Source organism: Eschrichtius robustus, chromosome 19 (genome assembly GCF_028021215.1).
Source record: "Eschrichtius robustus isolate mEscRob2 chromosome 19, mEscRob2.pri, whole genome shotgun sequence".
NCBI classification, from domain to species: Eukaryota; Metazoa; Chordata; class Mammalia; order Artiodactyla; family Eschrichtiidae; genus Eschrichtius; species Eschrichtius robustus.
Window position 1 is genome coordinate 26,947,642 of NC_090842.1, and position 19,936 is coordinate 26,967,577.

Here is a 19,936-nt window from a genome sequence, read left to right on the forward strand (position 1 = left end):
TTTTAAATGCCTTCTTCACTTTTTTGCCCATAAACTGCATTTCCTTTCTGTCTTGAAACTAAACAGCTGGAAAATATTCCCAACCAACCTCTCATTCTCAGTGATTTAAATTTAAGATTTTTGTTTTAGGGGGAATAAAATAAAATATCTTATCAGGGTAGGATATATCCCATGGCACACAGCCCAATTTGTAGAAATGATCCAGGTTCATTCTTTCCAGAAAGCATCCCTAAACTTTCCATTTGGGATCTGAATTCCCAGAAGGCATGTAATGCAACATAGATAAGAGATCTCTTCTATCCTATATTAAATGTCCAAAAGATCAAGACATTTTAGATCTATGCCACAATAACGCAATTTGTACACATACACACAAACGAACAAACAGGCACAAGATTACAGCTGGCACTTTTATTTAGGACACCTTTCATTTCATTTTAATTTTCAAACTTTCTACCAAGCAACTCATTGGTAAGTTAGTGATATGTGCAAAGAACCTTTCTTTCTCTTTTTATTTTTTTTAGAGTAGAACATATTCATCTTTATTTTGATCCTTTCAGACATGCTTTCACTACTTGTAAAACTTAACAGAAAATTGCACACAGTGTGATGGCATCTCTAAATTCTAATTTCTATAAACATACATCAGTTACAAAGGGACCAACTCAGTCAGAACTATAGGTTAAAACTTTAGCTCCCCCCTTCCCACTTTATTCAGATGAATCCTGCCAGTTTTATAAAGTGAGGTCCTAAAATTTAGTTACTTGATAAGCTGTGGAAAAAGTTTCAGTTATGTTGATAGCTCAATGGGAAAAGTTTCCTGAGTATCTCCGTATTTGCATGGTTTCTTTAAAAACTGACCCAGACTGCTTTTTACAAAAACACAGTTTTCTTTTATTCAGGTATCCTCCCTTTTTTAAAAAAAGTTTTAGGGGTTTTATGTTTGTTTTGTTGTTGTTATTTATTTATTCATTTATTTAGGCTGTACTGGGTCTCATTTGTAGCACACAGGATCTTCGTTGCGTCATGCAGACTTCTTAGTTGTGGCATGCAGTGTTCCTAGTTGTGGCATGCAAACTCTTAGCTACTGCATGCATGTGGGATCTAGTTCCCTGACCAGAAATCGAACCCAGGCCCCCTGCATTGGGAGTGCGGAGTCTTACCCACTGGACCACCAAGGAAGTCACAGGCCTCCTCCCTTTAGAGTCATTACAACTTGACAATTATGAGTATTCTAATAACATAATACAGTAAACAGTGATCCCTTCCTGTTACCCACTGTTGATAATAGTAAAGAATCTTTATATGAAGAACCTTCTATTTTCAGTTAGGCATGTCCATTAGACAAATAAATGTGAAGGTTTGGGTCCTCCCCACCTTCAAATTAGCAGGCATGTTAACTAAATTTGGATGGTAAGCCATTCAGTAACTCATAATAAAATAAATATGATATAAAAGACCATTGCAAATTAGTACTGTTTTGCCTTCCTCTTAATAATAACTGAAGAAGAGAGTTGGCCCTGTGTGTTGCTAATTGAGGTGGAAATGGGAATGGGGAGCTCATTTCTGAAAGCACAATCCCTGGGCTTGGTCAGCTTGAATTTCAACACTCAAAATGAATCCAGCAATCATGATCCTAAACCATAAATGCTCCATCTGGGACCCAGGATGGGAGTCAGGACTCCTTTCCCATTTCAATAATAACCTATTGCCTGGCACATATCAATAGGTACCAAAGCCAGGTTCTTTGCAAGAAAATGAATATTAGGTCTCACTGCTTGAATAATAATTAAATTTGGATAGTTAACTACACTAGATATGACAGTCTCTTAGGGAATGTTCCATTAGAGAACTGAAGTATTTGGATATATTACAGTCACTGTAATATACTCAATAATGGATCTGAAGGCCCTTTCAGTATGAAAATGCAGATATAATCTCAGAATTATCTTTGCAGAGACATGCATTTATAGACATGTCCAAAGGTCTAAAATATCTGCAGATAAACTAGATTTGGGGATGCCAAATAACTATATAAGATGTCAAACTTATAAGAGAAAAATGTTTAGCCAACATGTACCTATCTATCTGATTCTCATTAAATTCCCTACAAGTTATCACAAGTTTTAGGGATGAGGGAATTGAGGCTCCAAGTGTGTCAGTAACTTAATAAAAGTCGCATGATACAGCAGATGGTATTTTCCAAAGACAGTCACACCAATACCTCCACATGCTCTTCTACAATGCAGCCTTAAGGTGAAGTCTCTACCCTCTCTCCATTTTTCTGGGAAATCTCGTATCCGTCCTAACCAACAGAGTATGGCAGAAGTGATGCTATATGACTTCCAAAGCTAGGTTACAAAAGACCATGCAGCTCCTGCCTCATTCTTTTTGGATGAAAGCTAGGTACCACATAAGAATTCCAACATAAGAAGTCTCCACATAAGAAGTCTCAGGATACCATAAGAAGTCTCAGGATACCACATTGAAGTGGTCACATGTAGGTGCCATAGCCTTAGCTGAGCTTCCGGGCAACAGCCAACATCACTTGTCAGTCATGTAAGTGTGCCATCTTGGACATCCAGCCCAGTTGAGCCTTCAGATGACTGCAACTCCAGCCACCATCTAACTGCAACTGCATGAGAGACCTCAAGTGAAAACTTCCCAGCCAGGCCCTACTTAAATTTCTAACCCACAAAATCATGAGCAAAATAAAATAGTTTATTTTAAAGCACTAAGGTTTTGGGGCAATAATAACTGAGAAGCACAGCTAGTAAATCATAAAGCTAGGATTTGGAGCTCGTTGCGTCTGATCCAGGGGTATTATTTTTCCCAATTATATATTCCCTGGGGTATATAATTCTCATTATTTTTCACATTCTGGATGTGGGATTTCAGTGGAGAGAACATATAGCTTTGAAATCACCTTTCCTTTAGTGAACTGAGTGGTCAGATCGGTAGGTCCAATGAATACTAATGTGTAGCAAAGGTAAAAGAAAATACGAGGTAGAATGCTGAGACACGACATTTATTAAATCATTAAGCTGAACCAAAAGTATAAAAGCAATCTTTAAGGCACTGGGATCTAACTCAGTTCTTATGATTTAATGGTTATTTAGGAGAGAAAAATGTACCAGAATAAAGGTCCTTACATTCTCCCCACTCCCTCAAAATATCCTCTCCTACATCTTCCAGAAATCAAATGTGGCAAGTAATTGAAAAATAGACAGCTATTTAGATTTTAGCTTCAACACAGCTCACAGACGGGAGGGGACAGTTAATGGATGCAGAATTCTAGTGTAGGCAAGCATCTTTCATAAAGGTGAAGCAGAGCAATTGAATTTGTTCTTGTCAATCATCATCAAACAAGATATATTGAGTATCCACAGCGTACAAAGAATCCTGAGGTAGAAAAAGAAAAAAAGGAACAGAACATAATTTCTATCCCCAGAGAGCTCTGGCAAGCTCTCTAGGGATAAGACAAGCATATGTGAAGTGATGACACAATTTACTCACTTTTTGCTTAAAAACATGTACTTTCCCCAAAGGACCAAAGGACATCAAGAAAACAAGGAGAGAAGAATTCTGATATGAGAGAAATAATCCAACATTTGAAGATCCAAAGCAGACATTGTATTTACACAAAACTGTAAGATAAATTCTTTTTTTTTCTCACTTGCAAATAAAAGGACACGATTAAACAGGTTAGGTGACTTGCTCAAAGTCACCCGACAGAGTTGAGGGTTTTTTGCAGCCTATCAATTTATTTTTTTTTTTTTTAATTTTTTTTTATTTATTTATATATTTTTTTTTTTTATTTATGGCTGTGTTGGGTCTTCGTTTCCTTGCGAGGGCTTTCTCTAGTTGTGGCAAGTGGGGACCACTCTTCATCGCGGTGCGCAGGCCTCTCACTATCGCGGCCTCTCTTGTTGCGGAGCACAGGCTCCAGACGCGCAGGCTCAGTAATTGTGGCTCACGGGCCTAGTTGCTCTGCGGCATGTGGGATCTTCCCAGACCAGGGCTCGAACCCGTGTGCCCTGCCTTGGCAGGCAGACTCTCAACCACTGCGCCACCAGGGAAGCCCTGCAGCCTATCAATTTAGAATCACACTTTCTATTCACTGTGCAATGAAGGTGAAGATGGACAACGAAGAACAGTGGACACTGAGCACTAGGCTCAGGACGGCTCTTGAAATGCAGGATTAAACAGAATTAATCACAAACAAAACAGAGGAGTGCATCAGCGTTCATCCGTCTCCGTGTTCCCTGCATCACTTGATTTTCTGTATCCTTTAAGTTTTTTTTCCTGCCCTTGAGTCAAGCTAGAATTCCTGCTTACCCCGCTAATACCTGAGAGCATCGTTAGACATGCTACCTTTTTGGCCTCTAATGTGCCTCCAAGCCACATATGTATAACCAAGTTAAGTGCATTTTTAAAAACTACTTTTGGGCTTCCCTGGTGGCGCAGTGGTTGAGAGTCTGCCTGCTAATGCAGGGGACACGGGTTCGAGCCCTGGTCTGGGAAGATCCCACATGCCGCGGAGCGGCTGGGCCCGTGAGCCACAATTACTGAGCCTGCGCGTCTGGAGCTTGTGCTCCGCAACAAGAGAGGCCGCGATAGTGAGAGGCCCGCGCACCGCGATGAAGAGTGGCCCCCACTTGCCGCAACTGGAGAGGGCCCTCGCAAGGAAACGAAGACCCAACACAGCCATAAATAATAAATTTTTAAAAATTATTTTAAAAAAAACTTCTTTTATGAATTTGTCTTAGTTCCTTGATAAGAGCTAAGCCTGAACAGTCTACTTCATATTCGCATTCATTTATGCTTCACAACTGTTCCCTACGCCCCACCTCCTCATTAGAAGTAATCATTTGATTGTTAAGAAATCTAGACAATCATACTAAGAGTTTAAAGAGAAAACTGTGCCTGCACCTGAACTTGTCAGGGATGGTTTTTGTGACTAAGCAGGGCTTGAGCATGACATTAAAAATGGTGGAGTGAAAAATATGCAATAAATATGGAGAGGCTGGTATAAGGGAAAGTATCTAGGTCTGGGCTGGTGGCGGAAGATAATTAAGTCATATAACATGTTATAATAAAATTTGTTTCTAGTAATTTTTTTTTAAATGATGGAATGACAGATCAGCAGGAAAGGTGGGAAAAATATAATTTCAGAGAGGGGTCGAGGATACAAATATCACAACGTTTGATCATTTTGTCTTTCAGTAAAGTGTTGTTTTGCCTAAAATTTAAATAAAAGATAAACATATCAGGCACCTATTTTGCCACAGGCATTTTGTTGTGTACTTGTATGTTATTCACATTGATAATTAATAGGGTTTGCATAGAAATCCTAACTAAAAGATGGAGACTCCACTGTGGGCTTAATTTCATGGCAGGTTTAATCCTATCTTTGCAAATTGGAGGCTTTTCCCAACGCAAGACAGATGATGTAAACCCAGCAGAGAAGTCTTGAAAAGACAGTTGTGTATTGAAGATATTCTCTCAGATGCAAAATGATATCTGGGGCAGTTACCTTAATGGCCCCCTCCACCCCCACGGAGCACTTGGTGCTTTCTGGAAAGGTTTTCTTCCCTTTTAAAAATAACATTATTGGAACTTTAACTGTCTTTCAGAGACATGGAAGAAAGGTCCTAGATGTTTGTGGCTTTTAACTTATTTTTTAAGGCAAATACTCTCTAGCTGTGTTGATTGTAAGGTGTTTTTTTTTTTTCTTTTCATTTCTCCATTCTAGTTTACCCTTTGGTATCAAATTGATGGTCAACATTAGTTAAGCAAAAATCTGTCCTATTTTCCCACACTTGCCTTTTCAGCAAATTTCACTCCCTGAAAGTCATTTATATAGAAAAACAGCATAAAAGCATGGCTCTGGAACCAAACTGCCTGAGTTAACTTCTCAGCTGTGTCACTTATTTCATCTCAATAGCTCTATGGACACAGCGCGTAGTCTCTGTGCTTCAGTTTCCTTACTTATAAAACTAGGGATAATTATAATCTCTCATAGGGTCATTCAAATGACTAAATAGGGTAATATTTATAAAGTGCTTTGGGAAATTCCTGGCACAGAATAAGTTCTTTACACATGTTAGAGATTTTAAGTATTAGGATATAAGATCCAAGAGGGCAGGAATTTTTATCTGTATTGTTCACTATTGCATCTTCAGTAACTAAATAGTGCCTACCACATACAGATGTTCAATACATAATCGCTGAATAAGTATATAATTACATTTGCCTATTTTCATAATAGCAAGGGAAACTCTTCTAGGATTCTGTTATTCCAGAAAAATATAAATAAAAATTTAACTGAAAAGAAAATAAATTATGCTGCTGAATGAAAAACTAGACTCAGACTTAATGAATCTTACCAGTGAAGTGGCTCTAATAGCCCAGAGAATTTCAGGGTGAGTTGCAGTAATATATGCAGTTGTAGTAAATATTTATTAAGCATTTACTATAAACTAGGCAATTGATATGCAATACCTTATTGAATGTTAGCATGTCCTTATGGGGTAAGTTGATTTTTTTAGTATTTTTAAAAATTTATTTATTTTATTTTATTTTTGGCTGTGTCGGGTTTCGGCAGGTGGGATCTTCGTTGCAGCATGCGGGATCTTTCGTTGCAGCGCACAGCCTCCTCTCTAGTTGTGGTGTGCGGGCTCCAAAGTGCGTGGGCTCTGTAGTTTGCGGCACAAGGGCTCTCTAATTGAGGCGCGCAGGCTCAGTAGCTGTGGCCCGCAGGCTTAGCTGCCCCACGGCATGTGGGATCTTAGTTCCCTGACGAGGAATCGAACCAGCGGCCCCTGCATTGGAAGGCAGACTCTTAACCACTGGACCTCCTGGGAAGTCCCAAGTAAGTTGATTTTTATCCTGATTTTACAGATGAGGATTTTGAAGCTCATAAAGGCTAACTAACTTGCCCAAGGTTACAAAGCTAACAAGTGGTAGAGTCGGGTATGGAACCCAAAGATTTCAGACTTCAGACCACAAGTTTTTAACTACTTCACTATGTGCTATTTTATTTATTCAATAAGCAATGTGTGGGGAGTCTAAAATATCTCAGGCTCTATTTTGAGTACCCTGCAGAGGAAAATGTGGTGGAGGAACAGTTCCAAGGTAAAAAGGGCAGAGTTGAAACGGGACAATTAAAGGAGAAAGTGAGCACTTTAGTAACTAATATAAAGGGATGTCTATTCTAAACAGAATGATGAATATTGAGATATTTCCACAAAAGCTGGATTATAAAGCCAGTGACTGGAGAGAAAGGAAGAAAGCAGTCAGTTATAGGTCTGAGAACAAACAGAAAGGTGACCCTGAATGAATCTTGTGACCTGCCTCTGGCTTTTTCCTTTTCCCTCTGACTTGGTATCTATGAAACGATGACAGGAACCCATAGATGCTAGACCTCCCTCTATACAGAGCACACTCTCTATTCATGACTCCTAACCCTGCACATACTGTAGTCCCTTACTATGATACATCATTGCAGTGTATTTAAATGTTCCTATCTCTCACTAAATATCACCACTTCGTGGGCAAGGAACATGTCTTTATTAACTGTAGTATCACCTTCTCACCTTCCTCAGTTGTGTGGCACAGCTGACACAGTAAACATACGAAACACAACTGAATGAAACAAAACTTCCTTATTACAAGTTCAGAGAACTCTAGAAAGTAGAACCATCAACCCAAGAAGACATGGGATACGGTTTGGGATTGAGACAGCGCCCTGGCAAAGAAAAGCAATCATGAAAAACCCTCAACCTTTGGAAAAGCTTATGTGGGCACTGGAAAACCAGATAGATGGATCAAGGCAAATTATACCTATGGCAGCTGAGGTAAGAAAATGTTTTTGGCTTTTGAGGACATTTTCCCTGAAGTGATTCAGCATTCCTTATATGAGCATTTACATAGTGCACTCCTATTAGAGTTTAGGCTTGGCAACATGAACTCTGACACATTTCAGAGGTATGCATCCACTGATTCCCTTTTCACATTGTCTTCCAGGAAGCTCAAACTATAATTATCCATCTTAGCCTCAGCTGCAATAAATATGTTTAACTTGAATTTCTATTATAATTTTCTTTTTTTCTCCACTGTCCATTTTAGCTACTTATCTCTTCACTCCCAATTACCCTAGGGAGAAAAAATGTATTTGTAGTTTGCTTAAGATTAGCATATCCCTCTATTAAAAATATAATAAATATTGTTCTTGGATGGGCACAAGTGCCATGAAAGAAATAAGAAAATTCCTTAAGTATATCCAAGACTACATGAAAATTAATGCCATTAGCTCTTGATCTATGTTGAAAATGCCATTAGCTCTTGATCTATGTTGACTCTTTCAACCCTACTAAAACACAAAACTACATGCTACAACAGGGATGAACCTTGAAAACATTATGCTAAGTAAAAGAAACCAGACACAAAAGGCAACATATTATATGATTCCATTTATATGAATAGTCCAGAATAGGCAAATTCATAGAGACAGAAAGCAAATGGGTGGTTTCCAGGGGTTGTGGCAGAGGGGGAAATGGGGAATAGGTACGGGGTTTCTTTCTCAGTTGAGGAAAATGTTCTGGGATTAAGTGGTGATGATGGTTGAACAACATTTTAAATGTGCTAAGAGCCAATAAACTGTACACTTTAAAATGGTTAATATGGTGAATTTTATGTTATGTGAATTTTACCTCAATTTTTAAAAAACACGAAAATACTAATAACAGTATCTTTGGCCCACAGAAAATCTTTTTAACTTCAATTCCAAAGCCTCAGGATATTCATCTGAAATCAAACCACTCTGAAAGTTGCCAACATTTACTCTTATAGAGATCAAGAAATGGAAGTAGAGAAAACTGAACAGTTTGCTTCTAAAATAAGAGGTCAACTGCTTCCGATAAAACAATTACAATAAAAAAAAAACCCTGGGCTACTTTTTCCCAAATTGCTTCCAGCAGAACTGCCCTAACATGTGGCATGTCTTCATTTTCAAAATAAAATCTTGAAAAATACTTTAAGGAGACTAATTTTAGATGGCACAATATTATTTTAAATTTCTGAGTAATTATTAAGGCCCAGAAAACAGCCAATATTTATTTACAGCAAAAAAACCAAGGAAAGGAATTCGTTACTTAAAATACTTTTTAAAAAAATTATCATTATTTACTCACTGCAAATAGTTGGTCTTCCCACTACTACTAAATAAATCGAGTTCTTGCCAAGTTTTTCTAACTCTACCTCCATCCATCCATCCACAGTGTTTCGACCCTTTAAAGTACTTTGCAATGTCCTCCCCTTACACTGAGTACCCAAGTGCTCCTTCCCTGGCAAAGAAAAGGTGAAGCTCATAGGGAAAAGACAGACAAGGTAAGGGATAGGAAATGTGTTGGAGATTTATGAGGCTAAGAGTTTAGAGCTTGTTGGCTAAAGAAAACCAGTTGTGCAGCATTGTTAGTCATTGTTGATACACAGCCTGCCATTCCAGAGTGAGGTCAAGGTGTAGGTTAAGGTGATAAACTTGGGTTCTGGCACCCTGGGTTTGAATCCAATTTTTTAGGAGTATGGTCAAGTTTTTATCTACTCTTAGTCTCAGTTAACTCATACATAAAATGGGATTAGTATTACCTATTTCCCAAAATTATCATGATAATTAATTAAGATTATGTTAGCAAATCACTTCCACAGAGTTTAAACTAAACCTTGAGCATCACCAACAAGAAAGTGAACACCACTTTGCTACTATCAACATTACAGACCTTACTAATCTATGAACATGGTCCAAGGACATATTAGATTGTTTGGTTTTTATATTAATATTTATTATATTGAGCATTCAACAAGCATTCCAATGGCTTTTTTGACCATTTAAAAATGCTATCTCCCCCCATCCTAATCATTCACTTTTTACTTACTTAAAGGACTTTTACATTTATCCCCTCTCCCTCTTGTATAGCATCATTCCTTCTCCTTTTTTGTGACCTTCCAATATCCTACCCTTTGCCTTTAAGTAGACTGATTTCAGCTACTTGGTTGTTGCACTGCAATTCCAAATGATATTAATGAGCCAAATACTAGTCAACTGAATAACTGAAGAGGACAGTCCTTCCACTTCCATGTGCCTGTTAGTAAAGACTAATAAGTTGATTCACAGTCCATGGCTCAGGGATGAACCTGAAGAGCCTGTTCCCAGCAGGCAGGGCATATGCCTTCTGTGTAAAAGCTGTCTCTCTGTTCTATAACTTCAAGCACAGTATTGTGCTAAAACAGCAAGTACTGTAATAAAAATGGGACAATTCAGCTTCTCCTCTGTGCACTGGGGCATGTGAATAGGAAAAATAAAGAAAAAAAATCTGATTTTTTCATCACTGAAATGGAGGCATTGCCCAAAAAACAGCTGGGGTAGAGGAAAGGTCTGGAAGATGATCTTTCCATTTCTCCTTTGCTAAAGAGAAACCCCAGTTATTCTCTGGCTTGCTTTCTGATGTCTTGCCAGTACCATCATATTCTCTGAAATGAAGCAAAGAGATACTGACAACTGTGCCCAGCATGGAAACCGCCAAAATGCAGAAAACTTTATAGCCTATCACGTGGCATCAAGCCAAAGGAAGATATCAATAAGATCCCAAAACAACTCACACGTATCAGAGTATTTAAGAGAAACAGAGGGCAGGGCATTTGGAAGCACCATGGCCTCTATGATATATTTCTTTTCTCCAAAACATGAGAATGACAGGATTTCCATGAATGTGCTAGGTAAATGGACCCAGTAAAAAAAAATATCACTCTGCATGGTATCAGATGAAGCTCCGGGGAAAAAAGAAAATAATACTTTTTAGGTAATCGCAATGCCATGCTACTCCTCATATGTCATTCAAATGATCTTCATGCTAACCTTCTGAATTAGAGAGAACTTTTTAGTTGATAGAAACCAATTTCAAACTAGCTTACACAGTAAAGAGAATTTATTAGCTGGTCTGGATTCATGAATATTAGATACCCTAGTGGACACTCCTGTCAAATTTACATTATTTTCTCCTTAGACAGAATTTCTCCTCTTAGACGGTGAAGTTGATTAAAAGAGAAGGAAAGTCTTGAGCTTTCTCCATCATCAATTCTTTCCATTCAATGTTTGAAAGTAAACAATCACCATTTCTCCCATGTGCTCTCAAGATTTCCTATCTCCACACTGCTAACCATGTATCAAAGATCCTTGTTGAAAGGGAAGGAGGAAAGAACGATGGAGGAGAAAAAAGGAGAAATGATGGAAAGGTTATAGAAGAGGAGACTATCAATGGATGAGAAAATAAATGAACATTCCAACGTGCTCCATGTTCCCTCTAAACATAACAATAGACTAGGATTTCATTACTCTATAACGATATGTTCATCTGTACTGTTTAATATGGTAGCCACCAGCTACATGTGCTTACTTCAATTTAAATTAATTAAAATTAAGCAAAATTTAAAATTCAGTTCCTCAGTGCACAAACCACGTTTCAAGTGCACAATAGTCACATGTGGCTAATGGCTACCATAATAGACAGCGTGAATATAGACTATTTCCACCATCACAGAAGGTTCTACTGAATAGCACTTATATTTTTAAGCCTTAATTTGGCAAGCAAAATAATAAGAAACACAATGCATACCGGAAGAAATATAGAATTCAGAAGTGAAAAACAAAAGGAGAAAATAAATTTCTGATGGGAAAGGGTAGTGAATATTGCATCTACAGGGTCTTAAGGACAAAACAGTCAGAAAACCAGTTGAGAGGAAACATATCAGCTTTTAATGGATAAATCTTTCTATACTAGAAAGAAGTAAGAGGTAAAGTTAGAGCTGGAAAGTGAGAAAATGTGATCTATAATATGGGGCCCAGGTGACACATAGAGTCAAAGTTTAATCTCAAACTTGGGGATCAGAGATATGCCACTCAAGGTGAGGGATTTTCATCTGCCTAAAAAATGTAGTTTTTTTTAAATGGAACTGAAATAAAATATACTATAAATTGGCTAATCAATCAGGTTGCTCTATTATCTTCATTTCTTAAGGCAAACACTAGAGATTGCAAATTTTATTATGAACTAAGTGCTGAATAATACATTTTCTCTTAACTTTCTTAATTTCAGTAGGCAGATAGTTCACAGATACAAATAGCCATGATCTTAAAGTGGAAATGATAAAATATTTTTTATACCCTAGATTTAGCATGAAATGTGACACCAGATGTCACTAAGTGTACATAACCTGAAATTCTTGTAAATCTAAACCTGTGTGATATGAAGCAAAATTTTTTCAGTACATTGACCATGGTATCAGAAAGTCCTATGATTCTTGATATACCAACTAAAAATGAGGATGAAAGTCAATATTTTCACTTTTTTTGCGACTATGGACTGACTTATAAAAGAAAGTAGAGGATTTTTAACTTAAAAAAATAAAAATATGTTTCCAATGTCCTTGACAGACATCTTTAAATGTCAATGTTTAAAATAAATACATTTATTATTTCTACAATAATATACTCATTACAGAGAAAGAGAAAATATAGAAAAAAGGTAGAATTAAGATTAAACATTCAAACATATTTGTACAACTTAAATACAATCCCTAGTGACATTCTGATGTTTTGGGTTTTTGGGGGGTTTTTTGTTTGTTTGTTTTTTGCTATTTGTAGCTGAAACAAATGTGTTTTTATCATACATTTAGATTTAGGATTATTTTTAAAAGCTGTCCGTATAAATTGTTTATATCATTTTATGTAATATAATTTACCTAGCCATTCTCCTTATATATTGTTTTTAACTTTGGGATCATCATAAATACAAAGGCAACAAATATTTTAGGAGACGGACATTACACAGAGCGTTGAGGTTTTAGTGATTTTGTGTTCAAGCACTGATGTTAGATCCCCTGGGTTGAAGACCTGACTCTACCGTTTCCTACCTGTGAGATCTTAGAAAGCAGCTAAAACACTCCACGCCTCAGTTTCCTCATTTGTAAGACTGAATTCATCCTGTTTTAAGAATTAAAAAGAGATGACAGCGCCAGGCATAAAATAATAGCCCATTCTCTTGATAAATAATAGTATTGCCATAATGGATTTCCAGAACTGAAATTACTGGATCAAAGCTATAAAAGGCTTTAAGTCTATTATGAAATCTTGCCAAGTACACTTTTTTAAAGGTTTATGTCAATGGTTATGCCAGCAGTCATTTTTGAGCATGCCCATTCACTATTCAGTCACCAGCACTGTTCCTAACTGATTTCTAATTTTAAGCAAGAAATTGTACAAACAACAGCCTTTTTCAGCCAAAATAGAAAATAAAGTTCTACCAAAAAAAAAAAAAAGTCAAAGTTAGCATCTTGCTCTAAAACACCTGGAAGGAAATAATCAGGGCATCTATTTTTTAATATTAGCACTCCTTTCTCAGAGGCCTTTATTTTTAATGACATTCTCAGTGGGGAAAACACTGTCCTGCCAGCAAATGGAATATTGCTATTTGTAAGTAAAAGTAACAGCATTCAGGGGACTTAGAAGGGATGAATGGAAATGATAAACATCAAATGATATTAAGAGTTTCATCTTTCTCCTGTGTTACAGCTAAATAAAGCTTTACAGTAGATCCCAGTTGAGGAAATCTGCTGGCAGGTTTTGACTACCCAGAATTTCTATCACATTTCCCAAGGTTAAATACGTTGCCTTGAGGCAGCTGCTCAAAATGATAAAGCGGACACTGTAGGACAGTGGTGCTCTTTGTAATGTTAATAACCCTTGATTCTGATGTCTGATGCAACTCTGGGGAAATCTGCCAGTTCCAGACGTTTTAAAATCTAACTCAGTTAAGTGCACATTACTGCCAAAAAAAAAGTTTTTTTTTAAATTTGGCAGGAGCAGGAAGATAATTTGAGTATTCCACGTATTTACTTTAAGTACCTTATTTATATCACTGAATTGAATTTCCACAGGATAACATGTTGTGATATAAAATTAACGTGTTTTTTCCTACAAAAGCAGATGGTATTTTATTTCAGAATTCACATATATTTATACGCTTCCTGGATTCATTTTTATGGTATAAGCTAACCAGGGTAGTGATCTTTTATCATACTTTTTACTTATTTATTTATTTAAGATTTATGCCCCATCTGGCTTCATAGGGGCATGAGACTGTCTGCAGATGAATGCATAGGTAAAGTGAGACCTAAACCCATCATAAGTTTAATCAAAAAGAGCAGAAGGAATGAGCATATTCAGAACCAGAATTAATGCAGGTACTGCTTTGGGTAAAATATCGAGTCCTCCATATTTCCTAATTGCTAATTTTTTAAAATGTGTATATGTACATATACATATAGAATCCACATAATAAATCTCCACCCATCCCCTGGTTTTAAATAGGAAGCATAATGTAATCCATCTAAAGAAGCAATGAATGTGATGGAGATGTGGGGTGTCATAGGAGCCAAGAAGAAGGGAGGCAAAGAAAAGGAGAAAGATACCACCAGGGAAGGCTCTAAAGGAATGTGCCTTTCATGGGTATGACCTGCACTATGGGTGGTTTAAGGAAAGCGATAATGAATACACTGAAGTCGCTCTCATGGAACAAGTTTTGGCAAATAGTAATTGTTTAGCAAATGCTGAAAGCAAATGAAAGTGGGTACTTTCACATGTTATCGTCTTTACTTAACACGGTGACTGACTTGAACTTCCTTTTGAAGACACTAAGTTAACCAAGTAATAATATACTTAACTGCCATTTTACAGAAGGCATTTTCACATTATTCAATTCACTATCACATTAACTCAATAAATGCTGAAGACGAAAGGAACATTATAATTTGTATTCTGATGGTCCAACTTTTAGGATAGAGTTTGGAAAAAGCGGGAGCAATTGATAAAGAAATAACAATACTGACTTTCTCAAATATCAACTCCCTTATAAACAATAGAATATTTTTTTCCTTAAGACAATACTGCCACATATCAGGGCTCATTCATTCACTTATTAATTAATGGAAAGTATTTCTCTATTCTGTATACATGCTTAGTCATGATTGTCATCTAGCTGTCACCTCACCACTTGTGCATATGGCAGTGTTAAATTTTTATTTTTAAATAAAAATATTTCAGTTATGTTTCCAGTAGTCAAATAAAATGACATCAGAAGATTTCAAGCATAAATTGCTATTGAAGCAGAAAGAAAGATGTTAGAACTAGAATACCTGTGATCCAGCAAGAGCAAAATTACAGGTCACATGTTAAAAGTAAGTCAGAGCTAGTAGATAATGTGAAGTTAATCTGGTTGCGTTCACCCCTCTTCCAGAGGTCACTGGAACAGGAGAGTGACTTGCTGAAGGTCAGGAAACAATAGAAGAGAAATGCTGGATTTACAACTGAGTTAGGCATCCCATCTGCCCATAATCCTGACCTTTGGGTTCTGCCTTTCCCCAACTCTAGGATTCTTTGGGAGCTAAAACGAGACACCCTACTGCTAGACACAGAGATGTGCAGGTAGATCAGTCTCCCCTTCTGGAGTATGACCCTTTATTGAGGGCTCAGAGACACAAACAGTTGCCTCTGAGGCATCTCACTGTGATACTTTAAAGTGATGTGCCATAAATTTCTGCTGATGTGCCAAGAATTCTTCAGGCTGCTCTCCTTCCTGAGATGAAAATTGTAGCATTGTGGCACCCTGTCTCTTTTCTATAAATTCCCTCTGGGCTTCGGATAGCCAGAGTTACATCTTGCAAAACAAACAAAAAAAAAACCCATGATATAAGGTCTAGATTTACTGGGCAAGTCCACTCTATCTAGTATTTTGAATGAATCTAAGGACTTCTTTCTTAGCTTCAACAGTAGACTCTGGGAAAGGAGCTTGTTGTGTACAAGTGGCTTATTTGGGAAATGATCATGGGAAGCAGGCATCAGGACTAGAAAGAATGAAATAAAGGAGAAAGGAAAACCAAAAAAAAAAAATGCATTATCCAGTTGGCTCTGATGATACCACTGGACCCTTTGGAGAGTGTGTAGAATTATTCCCTGGAGGAATGAAAGGAAAAGCTATCCATTGACTCCTGTTCCACTCTTATTTTGGGTCATCTATGGGCATTTAGTACTTTTCCACAATTCCACATCTGCCCCACAGTCTCCTACAGGTATCCTCTGCTATGGAAAGGCACTGGGAGAAAATAATAGCTAAGAACTAAAGAACTAAATAATAAAAGGAATTAATTAACTAGGATAGAGATATACAGAAAAATATTTTGGACTTATACATTACCTAACTTAACACTCAGGTATATATCATTTCAATTCACTGACGAAATAACTCACATTTCTAAAGTTTAAAGGATTTTCTCTTGACCACAAGGTCAATAGGTGATGAAGTAATCATTTTATTATTAAGTTGGGAAAGTCAATGATCAGTTTCCTCATTGACTCGTGAAAAATATTTTTAAATCTTAAACACACATTCTCCACGTTTCCCACCTACAGTCTTATTGATATTTATATGTAGTATTTTTTTTTTTTCCCCAGAGTCTTTAGGCAAGCATTCTTGTTTTATTTAACATAGCTTTTCTCATTCTATTAGCTGGGGGAAAAAAAAGGGGCAAATAATAATAATAATAAAAATTAATTGAGCTTTTATTAGATCTAGACAGTGTTCTAATCTAAGCTATTTACATGCATTGACTGACAATTTTTTATTTTAATTTTCACTGCAACTCTATGTCATAGCTCCATTATAATATTTATTTTATATATTAGAAAAATGAGGCACAGAGGAGTTAAGTGATCTGCCCAAGATTACCCGAGAAGTCTCATTTTAAAGTAGTGACTTAATCTCTGCCCTGCCCTGCCTCATATTATGCATGTGTCTGTACCATTCAAAGCAATCCAGTCATGAGAAGTTCACTCAGAGATTGAGGGAAACCTAGGGTGTTTTCTGAGTTCATTTCCAAAGCTATGTAATTCTTACCTCTGCATGATTACACAATAAATTAATACTGGAAACAGAAATCAGCACTATTTTTGAGCTCTTGTTATTTGCTAAATGTTTTAATACAATACCTTGTTTCATCTTCTCAGCAGTCTTAGCAGGTAGGACTTAGGAGATCAAGTCTAGGGCTCAGAGACATTCAGTAACTTACCAAAGGTCACACAGTTGCAGTGATAGACATAATTAAATTAGAATTCTGGCTGAGACTTCAAAGCCCATGCTTTTTACACAATTCACTCATGTCCTCTGTAGTCTAAATATGTAAGGATATTTGTGGGAAGGATGGCTTTATTCAAACATCAAATGTGGAGCTGCATTTTGCAAAGTACAATGCTTTACTTTTTTTTTTTTTTTGTCTTTCCAATCATATCTAGCAGTACTAAAAGGACCTTTTTTACAGTGACATCTTTTGAACAAATGCTAACTATCAAATCATTATGTTGTACACTTAAAACTAATACAATGTTGTATGTCAATTATATCTCAATTTTTTAAAGCTACCTGTATAAATATGTGCAATGGTATTTATATAATTTTATTCAATTTTTAATTAATTTAAATACCACCACCACTCCCTCACAAGGTGTTCCAATTTGTTTCCTGGCCAATCTACGTATCAAGAAGATCTTCCTAGTGTTCCCACTGAAGGCTGAGGAAGGCAATATCCAAGGACTGAAGGGAAGTTTCCAGGAGAGACAGACAGAAATTAAGTTGATACTGATAAGAGCAGGAGTCAAGTGGAATAGGGAAAAGGGGTGAGAGAGGGTAACAAGAACAAAAGCATAGGAAGGAGTCTGTGGAACTGCATATGAAAAATTGTAATATCAATACTACTTATATCATAGGTTCACTGTGAAAATTAAATGAGATAAGCCACATAGCACTTACGTCAACACATGCTCTACAAATTTTAAACTTTTTTAACCTCTGTCACATCATCATCATCACCTTTATCATAATTAGGCCCCTGCCTAACTTCCAAAATCTCACTTTCCATTGCCCCAGAATTTTCCATAGTCTTATAATGTGACATTTCTACTATGAGCAAAAATTGGTGGAAATATCATAAACTCTGCAGACCTTGGTAAAGTTACGTAAGATTCTAATGATGAAATTATTATTTCTTAACAGAATATTAAAAGGGGAAATCTGCAAAGTACTTGTACTGGCTGACACAAAGTAAATGTGCAATAAATTGTTGCTCAAGGTAACATAATAATACAAGATGGTATGGTGTCTCTCAAGTGGGGTTCCAGCTGAAAACATGTGGCACTTTGAAATTAGGATAATTTGAGGAGAGTTTAATAAATACGCTATTTTAAAACGTGAGAAAAAGGATATAGAACCCATGGAAGATATTACAGTACCTTAGGGTTGAAATAGAGTGGGTAAAAAGGGGCGGTTCTGCTCAAAATGGACAAGGTTGTGAGCTGAGAGCCATTCTAGGCAGCTGAGAACTTTCAGTTAAAAGAGAGAACAAGCCTACAGCAAGCCACAGTGAGGATCTGGGGGATTAAACCCCCAAGCTCACTCTCCACCCTCCCTCTTTCCATGTATATAGTCTATACAGGTCAGCCTCTCATGGCACAAGACAAGAAGGAAAAAAGTAGAAAGTGGATCTGGAGAGGCAAGCAGAAAATGTTCCACTGAGGGTATATTTAAGTAGGTTAGCCTCTGTATATATGTATGGAAACATATAAATATACATATGTTCACTAGTGAATTAGGCATAAAGTTTTATTCTATTTCATCAAATGTGACAACAGGTTTCCTTTAGCTTAACAAATAATGAGTTCATATATTTATTTTTCTTATTGTTAATACCTTGACGGCAAGGACTTAATTCCTTTTTGTATCTCAGTCCTCACTGCCATTTGATACGTACTAGTTCAGTATAGTTACCATGAATGTTTATTGTATTGAATTGAGTTAAATGCTTGTTGAAGGCCACCTTTCATTAAATGAGGAATCTCACTTACACAGGATTTTGACTTTACATCTGAAAATAATTTTGTAGGAAAGGTTAAGCGTTTTAGTCAAGGTCACAGAGCTGATGAGTCCTAATACTGGACAAGAGCCAGGGTCCCAATTTTTGATCCTGTCCTTTTCTAATATGCCATTCTCGATATACAAATTCTCTTTACACACGAACTTGACAACTCCATCCATTCAGGACCCCAGACAGTGCTTGGCACGTGGGAAACAACCATTTTTGTTCATTTGCCTTGCCTTTCACAGTCGTGTTCCCTAATCCTAGAACAGTACTAGGAATATGGTAGGTGCTCTATAACGGTTCATTGAAGAAGTAAAAGAATGAGAAGAAGGAGAAGAAGGAAGAAGGTTGTTCCAAGCAAACAGTATGTTATTTCTTCCTATTATGAGTCTTTCCCCTTAGATACATTTTTGGGGCATCCTGCACATATACGCTGATTAAGTTCATTGCATTAGCAACTATGTGTTCGGGCAACATTAATTGTTAGGGATATTCTTCATCAGCTGATTTCTTGGCCATGGAAAACCAAAGGAAATCACAAGTAGAATTTTCTGTGAAGAGACCAGTCATTTTTCTATGTTCTCTTTCACAGCATTAAAATACTATTCCCTATTTAAATACCAAAAAAAGTACTTCACGTAAGAGCTCATTCTGGGCTAATCTCCCAATCTATGGGTGGAATGACTGAATCTGGTTTTTCTCTCAATGAAAAATTATTAATGGGAGAGCTTTAGAAATCATTTCCTTGTGAAATATAAATCTGTCTCTTTGAATAAAGCATTCTGACAGGCAGCCTAGAAAGTACTAATACAAGGTAACAATCTATCTATACTACTGAAATTTATTTGACTGCGAGAAAAACAGTAAAAATTCTATTATGGCACATCAGAAAAGCCTGGCTCTACCCAGGTCTATG